The following is a 10,187-nucleotide window of genomic DNA, read 5'->3' as shown; positions in this document are numbered from 1 at the left end:
TTGACAATCTAAAACAAGATGAGCGTATCATAATCAGACCTGCAGATAAAGGAGGGGGGTTAGTTATCCTCCCTGCAGAAATGTATATGAAAGAAGCCCACTCCCAATCAGACGATACCTCAGTAAACAAGAACCTCTCTGCGGATCCCACCCCCAATATTAAACACACATTATCCACATTTCTAAACAAAGGATTAGAACAACAGGTCATCAACAAAAAGGAACACACATTCATGAATATCATGAACCCTACCACTCCAGTCATATATTTTTTACCCAAAATCCATAAGGATGAGAAAAATCCTCCGGGCCGTCCTATAGTGTCCGGTATAAATTCCATTCTATCAAATCTATCAGAATATCTTGACACCTGCCTCCAACCCTTAGTTTTTAAGATGAAATCATATTTAAAAGACAGTATGAGTCTCACAAATTTTAAAGGATTTTAAATGGAATCAAAATTATATTTTAATCACAAGTGATGTCCAGTCCCTCTATACTATTATACCCCACAATCTTAAAAGAGTACTAGAAAAAGAGGGAGACATCCCACCACCTCTCATTAATTTTATTCTAGAGGGCCTGGACATCATTTTAAATAACAACTACTTCTGGTTGAAAGGTAGTGCCATGTAGACGAAGGTAGCACCAAGCTACGCTAATCTTTACATGGCCGACTGGGAAGATGCTGCTATCTGGTCTAACCATAAATGGAGTTCTAATATCATCTTATACTAGAGATATATAGATGACCTGTGTGACGAAATGCCTTTTGTCACCAGATTTTCCCCTGGCTGTTGGAGGAGCCTGATTGCCAGCCTCTTGCCTCATGACTATGGCCCTGGGTTGTATGGCCCTTTACAAACATTCTTTGGGCTAATGGATTTTTATGGTGCTGATGCTGGCCCTTTAAAACCATCCGTAAACATATTATGACTTTTAGGAACAATGTCCCTTTAAGACTGTGTAGCAGATTGCATTCAGGCTGTCTTCAATAGTATGTATGCTATTACGTGTTCGGTAAATTGTAAATGTGTAGGTTCTATGTGATAAATGTAACAGTATGTATTTTTATGTCTTTTATTGTCCTTTGTCTGCCATGTGGCTAATGGAGTTTTGCCTCTGTCCTTGGAGATAATTGGATTACTTCTCAATTATCTCCAGGATAGAAGACTCTGAAACTGGTTTGGGCCGGAAAGCCATGTTGGCAGTGGGTTTTAAAAATACTTTTGCTAACTTTTGAACCCCTGGTCTGATTCGTGCCATTTTTTAATATGTTGTTCCCCTGAATGGATTGATTATGAAAATTTATGTTTTATGTTTGTGACATGTATATTTTAGGAAGTTATAGAAATGTATAAAAATGTATAAGTTTTAGCTTGGAGATAATTGAGTAGATACAGTAGGAAACTCAATTATTTCCCAAGCAGAGGGGAGGGGTTGTATGTGTGTGCTGGGTGGGTTTTACGGTTTGAATGTAAATGATTGGCTGTATTGTGTCCCACCCTGTGGGATGTCCCCTTGCATGGGGACTTGCATAAAAGCCAGTGTGTGGTCATTAAAAGTTCAGATCATCTTTGACCTTCATGAAGTTTCGGCTCATGTTTGGGGGATTGGAGAACTACACTCTGGGGATTGCTATAATCACTATACTCCCCATGGTATAATCACTAAGCTCTGCTAAGAGCTTGTTCCTGTTCCTGCTCTCTGGAATTGGGAGAGGTCCACCTACTGGAAGCTGGACCCTGGTCTTGGGTCCAGAGTGGGTGGAGACGGCGAGACCCCAACCAAGCTGCGGCGGTTCGTGGGGTCTGCAGTGGTTATGGTGTCAGGCAGAGTGCTTGGAGTCCTCGGAAAGCACCAGGAGCATCCGTCAGCGGAAGGTACCCGGGCGTGGTGCCAGCGGTTCTGTTACAGCTGTCATTCAGGGCCAGGGATCGCGGGTGGGTAGGGGGGTACTTCCGCTTTCTCTCCAGTGTTTGGGAGATGGACAGCTGAACGCTTCCATGGGACAGTGTGGAGATGCTTGGGGATGGTAGCGGACGTGGTGGCGTTGCTGCCACATCCTCTGTTTGCAGGGTGGCAGGTGCCACTGTCACTCCAGAGGTGGAGGAAAAGGCAGAGACAGCAGCAGAAGAGGAAGCAGGAGGAGCCTGAGACCTTTCTTGGTTTTTGAGGTGCTTACTCCACTGCAGCTCGTGCTTTGCATGTAGATGCCTGGTCATGCAGGTTGTGCTCAGGTTTAGAACGTTTATGCCTCGCTTCAGGCTCTGATTGCACAGCGTGCAAACCACTCGTGTCTTGTCATCAGCACATTGTCTGAAAAACTGCCACGCCAGGGAACTCCTTGTAGCTGGCTTTGGTGTGCTCAGTCCCTGGGTGCGGTGGACAGTAGAAGGTGTACCTGTCTAAGGGACGGCCGCTCCGCTCCGCTTTTGCCCTCTGCTCCCCCTTATGCTGTGCTGGTGCCTCTGTGCGACCACCGCCTCTTCCTCCAAACTGCACACGTCACTCGCATGACCTTGATTCCATGTGGGGAATCATCATCCTCCACATCATCTTCCACCCACTCCTCAACCCTGCCCTCCTTGCCTGTCTGCACACTGCAGAAAGCCACAGCAGTTGGCACCTGTGTTTTGTCATCATCAGAGACGTGCTGCAGTGGTCCTTGCATGTCCACATCCTGAAACATAAGTGGGTGTGCATCAGTGCACTCAATCTCTTCTACTTCTGGGATAGGGCTAGGTGGATGTACCACGGAAACCCCGCCAGCAGAGTCATCAAAAAGCATAAGAGACTGCTGCATGACTTGTGGCTCAGACTCTTTGGCTGATTTGCAAGGGGTTGAGGTGAAAGACAGATGACCATGCGCTGCACGTGCAAACTCTGAGCTTTCAGCAGGGGACCGGGTGGGAGACAATATGAAGGAACTGGAGGCACTGTCAGACACCCAATCTACTATCGCCTGTACTTGTTCTGGCCTCACCATTCGTAGAGCGGCATTCGGGCCTACCAAATAACGCTGAAGGTTCTGTCGAGCATCTGAGGAAGGTGTTTCACTTGTGTGTCTAGCTGGCATAGATAGACCACGTCCTCTCCATGCAACAGGAGCTCCACCAACACCAGCAGCACCACGACCAGGGCCATGTCCCCTATTTGATGCTCTCCTCATTATTTGCGTTCACCCACCAAACTAACAGATGGTTAATGTCAGGCGACAATGTAACCGCCAATAGTCAACAATTACGTTCACTGACAGTAAGGCAGTGCCGGTTTCCTAAAGAGAAAAAAATTCTAGAGGTCACACAACAGTGTGACAGGCGTAATTAATAAAGTTACTTCACTGTCTCAAAAAAGTGTGATTTTTTTTAAACCAACAATGTAAAAGAAGTATTTAAGGGTTTTATTGGACTGCAAGAAATGCACTGCAGGCCGCAAATGTTTTATTTAGCACAAAAAATTGTGATTTTTTAAACCAACAATGTAACAGTAGTATTTAAGGGTTTTATTGGACTGCGAGAAATGCACCGCAGGCCGCAAAAAAAATGCACAAAAAAAAAAGGTGAATTTTTCAAAGTGCGATGTAACCACAGTATTTGACGGTTCTATTTGACTCTCAGATATGAAGTGGACGCCCCAAATTTACTTTTTAGCACCCAAAATATTTTAATTTTTCAAAAGTGCGATGTAACCACAGTATTTTTATTTTTTTATTTTTTATTTTTGCAGTGCTTTAATTTAACACACACGCTTGTATCACCACAATAGTGAGTACAAGCCAATTAAACAATACATATTTTACAATATCATGGCAATTATTAACAGCACTTCTTTTTTTTTTTTTTGTAACTTAACAGTATAGTGAAGTTGCAGTTTACTAACAGTTAATACTCTCTGCAATGGCATTCAGAGGGATCATACAGCTGTGGTCTGATAGATAAGCCTATGTGCAGTATGTGAAGTACAGATATCACAGGAAAGCCCTTTATAGCCCTCTTCTTGTGAAAAGCTTAATAAACAGTATAGTGAAGGTATGGTTAACTAACAGTTAATACATACTGCAATGGCATTCGGAGAGGTCATACAGCTGTAGATAAACTTATGTGCAGTAGAGATAACATATGGAAGTCCTATGTTTTGGCATTGAGCTGATAAGTGAAGAGTGGCACTGCAGAAACCCCAGACCTATACCAGGGAGAAACAGCGTGATTTATGAGGAGTGACAGCAGGTCACTGAAAACAAAGGAATAAGGCTTACGCTGAATGGATGTTATTTGCGGTGCTATAATGTAGTGTAGGATTAGCTGGATCGTACTTGTCTGCGTGTGAGAGAATGTAGAAGATTCACAAGCAGAAGGCATCAGACAAGGAGGGTACAAAATAGCATGGTCGAATAAGTAGACAAGTAAGTATATGTCCGCTGGAAGTGAGCAGAATCCTGTATGAGAATCAGACTCTGTGTGAGGGTATGTGGGGAGGAAAGACAGCTAAGGACAAATTGGCTGCAGTGTGTTACAGAGCATAGTGAGGTCTAAGCTGCAAGCTATTTACGTGCGGCTGCTGTTTTCTTCTAAAGTCCATTTTTATTGGGGCTGCGAGTGTCTCTGTGCTTGTGTAATTGGTCTCCTTAGACCCCGGCCCGGTGACTCAGTAATTCAGCACGTCACAGGAGAAGTGGGGATCCTCCGGTCTCCACAGCTGTCTCAGGTGCTCTGTGTGTGATAGATCTGCACTTGTTAGGCTTGATGTCTTAATTATGTAAAAATATTACATAAATACACACGTAGAATTTAAATATATATGCATATTTATATATTTGAAGTCTACGTGTATATTTATATAATTATTTATGTAATTTTGTATATGGACATATGAATAGTTCGCATTCTTTTTATTTATTTATATATACAATTTCATTCTAAGTGTATTTTGATATAAATATATATATATTCATATCAAAATACAGTTAGAATAAAATTTTGTATAGATATATAATTTTTTTAAATTTTTATTATTATTTTAATTTTTTTAATTCAAATGATTTATTAATTGTATTTTATAATAATATATATATACAATATATATAGTTATTATATATATTATATATATACGTGTGTAAAATAATTATAAGTGTATTTTTATATTAATATATGTACATATTAATATAAAAATACACTTAGCATGACATTATATATATGATATATAGACATATATTATATAGGTATAATATATGTCTATATATCATATATATATATACACATATATAATAATATTTTTTTTTATTAACTTTCACTTTAAATTTTTTTTTGATTTTAGAGTTGCAGGGAGACTGCCTGTCAGCACAGACAGTCCCCCTGCAGGCAGAGACTAGGACACCTATTGTGACCATGTGGTCGCCCTGTTGGGCGATCACATGGCCACAGGGGTCCTAAACCGCCATGGGGAGACTGTCTGGGCTGCAGGCAGTCTCCCCACACCGGGAGCACCGCCGATCGCCGCCGGGGGAACGACGGCGATCGGGTAAGTACATTGGACGGTTAGGACGGTTCAGGACCGTCACCGGTCGGCAACGCAAAAATGCCGATGACGGTCCTGAACCGTCCTCCGTCCTTAAGGGGTTAAAGGACCACTTCAGCTTAATGAAGTGGTCTGGGTGCCAGGTCCATCTAGGATTAACCCTGCCTGCTGTAAACATAGTTTCAGATAAATTGCTGTGTTTACAAATGGGTTAATCCAGCCTCTAGTGGCTGACTCATTGACAGCTGCTAGAGGCACTTCAGCGCTTCTTACTGTGATTTTCACAGTGAGAAGACGCCAGCGTCCATAGGAAAGCATTGAGAATGCTTTCCTATGGACTGGCTATATGCGCGCACGGCTCTTGCCGCGCATGCGCATTCAGCCGATGACGGCTAAAGGAGGAGAGTCCCCAGCGCCGAGGGAGCCCGGCGCTGGAGAAAGGTGAGTTTTTAACCCCCTTTCTCTCCCTTCAGCCTGGCGGGAATGGGACCCTGAGGGTGGGGGCACCCTCGGGGCACTTTAGTGCCAGGAAAACGAGTTTGTTTTCCTGGCACTATAGTGGTCCTTTAATACACAATCATGCTTAGATTTAAACGCTCAAACACTGCTCACAAATATAACCCTGCAACGATGGGCAAATGGTAGATTTCCAACAGGCATAGCATTGTTGAAGTTCTCCGACAGATGGAGATCTACCTTTTGGCCACACTTGCACTAGAAGGGGCCCCAGAAAGCATACTTGCACCAGGGCTCTCTCTACATTAGTTCCACCACTGGGATAATCAATGCGAGGGGCCTGGATGAGCAGGACACAACGTCTGATTCTGACTGAGTCTGTGAGTAAGCAGTTGTATGCCTCTAAAACTGATTGCCATGATATGCAAAGTTTCTGCCTCTAAAACTCCATGATATATCAACATTATGCATCTAAAACTGCCATGATATGCCAAATTATGCCTCTAAAACTGCCATGATATGCCAATTTTATGCATCTAAAGCTGATTGCCATGGTGTGCCAATTGTATGCTTTTAAAGCTGATTGCCATGGAGTGCCAATTTAATGCATCTGACTGTTTGCCAATTGTATGCCTCTGAAGCTGATTGCCATGATGTGCCAAGTTTATGCATCTAAAAGTGATTGCCATGATATGCCAAGTTTATGCATCTAAAGCTGATTGCCATGGTGTGCCAAGTTTATGTATTTAAAGCTGCCCTGATGTTCCAATTGTATGCCTCTAAACCTGGATGCCATAGTGTGCCATTTGTAAGCCTCTAAAACTGATTGCACTGGTGTGCCAATTTTATGCACCTAAAGTTGCCATGATGTGCCAAGTTTATACATGTAAAACTGATGGCCATAATATACCAATTTTATGCATCTAAAGCTGCCATAATGTTCCAATTGTATGCCTGTAAAGCTGATTGCCATGGTGTGCCAATTGTAAGCCTCTAAAGCTGATTGCCATGGTATGCCAATTGTATGCCTCTTAAGCTGTTTGCTATGGTGTGCCAGATGTTCACTTTTTAAAATATGCATTAAAAAAGGCAAGTGGGTCTCGAAAAATTACCATTTTGAAAAGTGGGTCTCGGGCCATAAAAGTTTGGGAAGCCCTGCATTAGAGAGATTAGCATAGAGTATGTGTTTTCTCATAGCTGCATCCTATGAGTTTCCCTCCAGCACCATCTCCATCAGATACATGACGCTTGGGAGGTATGACTGTTTTAGTGTTTTTGTCGATAAGATTCTGTAATTAGGCCCATCATAATTGTCAGGACCAGGCCCAGTGTGCTCTTAATCCGGCCCTGGGTGAAGAGGGAAATTCAACTCCTGGACGGGGAGAATTGCTGCAGTCAAAATGATACTCCTCCCAAAAATACAATACCTCTTCCACACGCTCCCTGCCACATACATCTCAGATATGCAAAAACTCCTAAATTCATTCATATGGGATAGCATTATACCAAGAGTAACGAAAACAAACTATTCCCCCACAGCGGCATGGGGATGCCAGATATTAGGGGATACTATAGAGCAACACACATAGCCCCCCTATTGTCCTCATTACACCACCCACACACACTGGCCTGGACAACAATAGAAGCCACCTATATGGGAAAGATCCCCCTGACTGTGCTGGCATGGATGCCCAAAGAACAGAGGCTAAAACCACAACACACACTACCCACAACAATGCTCACACTACACATCTGGGACAACTACCGCTCCAAACTGGGAGTGACGGATAAGGTATCACCTGCTCTATCGATAGACGCACTGCCACTAATTATCCCTGACTTCAACCACCTAATCTGGCGCAGGCATGGTGTCCACACTCTGTCTCAACTATTACAAGGCCCACACCTCAAAGCATTTACAGACCTTCAAACCGAATTCGGTCTCCCCGCCATAGCCCACTTTTCGTACATGCAGTTAAAATCTTGGACCACACCCAGTCTCCCACAACCCACAAAAGGGACCCACAAACTACACTTGTCGGACATAGAAAAAATAAGCCTAAAACTTAAACCCCCAAACAAACTAACCTCGAGTATATATTCCTCAGAACACTCAACGACCAACCTGAACTCCCTGCATTTCAAGAGAGCATGGGAACAAGACATCACAAATCCTTTCACCAACTCACAATGATACTCGAGACCACACCAGTACACACCTTACTCAACCAACATGACAACTCAGAGTCTGCATTCAACTGCCCCCACTTGTGATTCGGCGGGAGGAAACCTGTCTCTTGCCCTGTGTGAAAGAATCCCATAAACCTATTGACAATGTACTGTGAAGATTAGCATTGTGAAATTCACCTGACCCATAATCTCCCTCCCCCCTTCTTCCTTTCTGTACCCTGAAAACAATAAATATTGTCAAATTGGAACAAATATTGGCAGACATCAAAGGTGAAAATAGCGGGGCTTATTATATCTCCCCATAACCACCCTTTTCCTTTCTGTACCCCATACCTAAATGGAAAATGTCAATTTAACTGTTTGACAAATGGTAGACACAGATGGAAATCACTGACAGTTGAACAAATACACACAGTCATCCAAACAGCTGACACAGACATCCTCAATGAGAACCTTATACTATGTTACCAGTTGATGAATGCAATATTGTAATGCCTACCGCTTATACCAAACATACCGCATTTACTATAATTGAACCCAGTACTTCACTGTCGAATGGATGTAAAGTGTCACAAATGAAATGCCCCCTCCCCTTTCATACTACAACAAAATAAAATTTGTCAAATTGAAAGAAAAAAAAAAAATAAGGGAATAAACATTCCAACATAACTAACCAATTTCAGAAAATACTCAAAGGACCACTTAGTAGATAACCCCTTACTTTAAATCCACAGCTTATGCTCATGGGTGGAACACTCTCCAACATATATATATATATATACACAATTTAATTCTAACTATGTATTGATATAAATATCAAAATACAGTTAGAATAAAATTATATATATCATTTTTTTTAAAAATTATTTTTAGTTTATTTTTAATCAATTATTTATAATAAATATAATTATATATACATATATACACACACACACACACACGTGTGTAATTTTATTCCAAGTGTATTTTTATATTAATATTAATAAAAAAAAAATACACTTAGTATGACGTTATATACAAGATCTGGACACCTCTTGCGGCCATGTGACCGCTGTTTTAGACGTACCCTGCACGTCCACTGTCACTAAGTGGATAATAAACTGGCTACATCCACATGGAAAGGGGCCATTTTAGCAACTCGGCAGCAATAGTGCCCAGTTGCTAGATTTATAAACTGTTGCCAGCCATTTAGCACACATGTCCCGATAAAGGAGGTATTACACCTCCCTATTGTTAGAGGGGAAACATTTTATTTAGATTTTAACAACTTTTTAATGTGGCACCTGGTTAGCAAGCACTGACCAGCCGCCATATAGGTTATCCCTTAGCTGCTGAAGTGTTTTTTTTCCAGACCAAATTCTAGCTTATTGGAAGCCACTTGCTACATATATTGTTAAAGAGCAATGCAGATATTATGAAATATTGTGAACAATGTCTGCATTTTGCATTCCAAATGGCCCAGTATGTAATTTTGCCCCGGGACCATTTTGACTTTAGTGAATAGGGCAGAATATGCTGCACTAATTTGCACAATTAGCTTTTACATTGTTCCTATTATTCACAATTTGTTTCTTGGTTATGATTGTGAGATAATCATCATCATATTCGCATTTTGAAGGGGTTCTAATAGCCATAACTGAAAATGTATGCCACAGGGTTCTGTATTTCTGTCACATATGGTCAGGTTCATTCCAAATCAGTATTGCAAAATCAATACATTGTTAAAGGATCACTATAAGGTCAGGAACACAAACATGTATTCCTGACCCTATAGTGTTAACACCACCATCTAGCCCCCCTGGGCCCCTCAAACCTCCATAAATATAGCAAAATCTTACTGTATTCAAGCATGAAGCTGTAACTCTGCATGCTGTTAGACTCAAAAAAACAAGCAGTCTGCTAACATTATAAGTGGTGGCCTGAGACAATCACAATGCTTCTCCGTAGGATTGGCTGAGACTGACAAAGAGGCAGATCAGGGGCAGAACCAGCATGATTCAAACACAGCCCTGGCCAATCAGCAT

Source organism: Pelobates fuscus, chromosome 3, assembly GCF_036172605.1.
Source record: "Pelobates fuscus isolate aPelFus1 chromosome 3, aPelFus1.pri, whole genome shotgun sequence".
Taxonomy (NCBI): Eukaryota; Metazoa; Chordata; class Amphibia; order Anura; family Pelobatidae; genus Pelobates; species Pelobates fuscus.
This window is presented reverse-complemented; position numbering follows the sequence as displayed.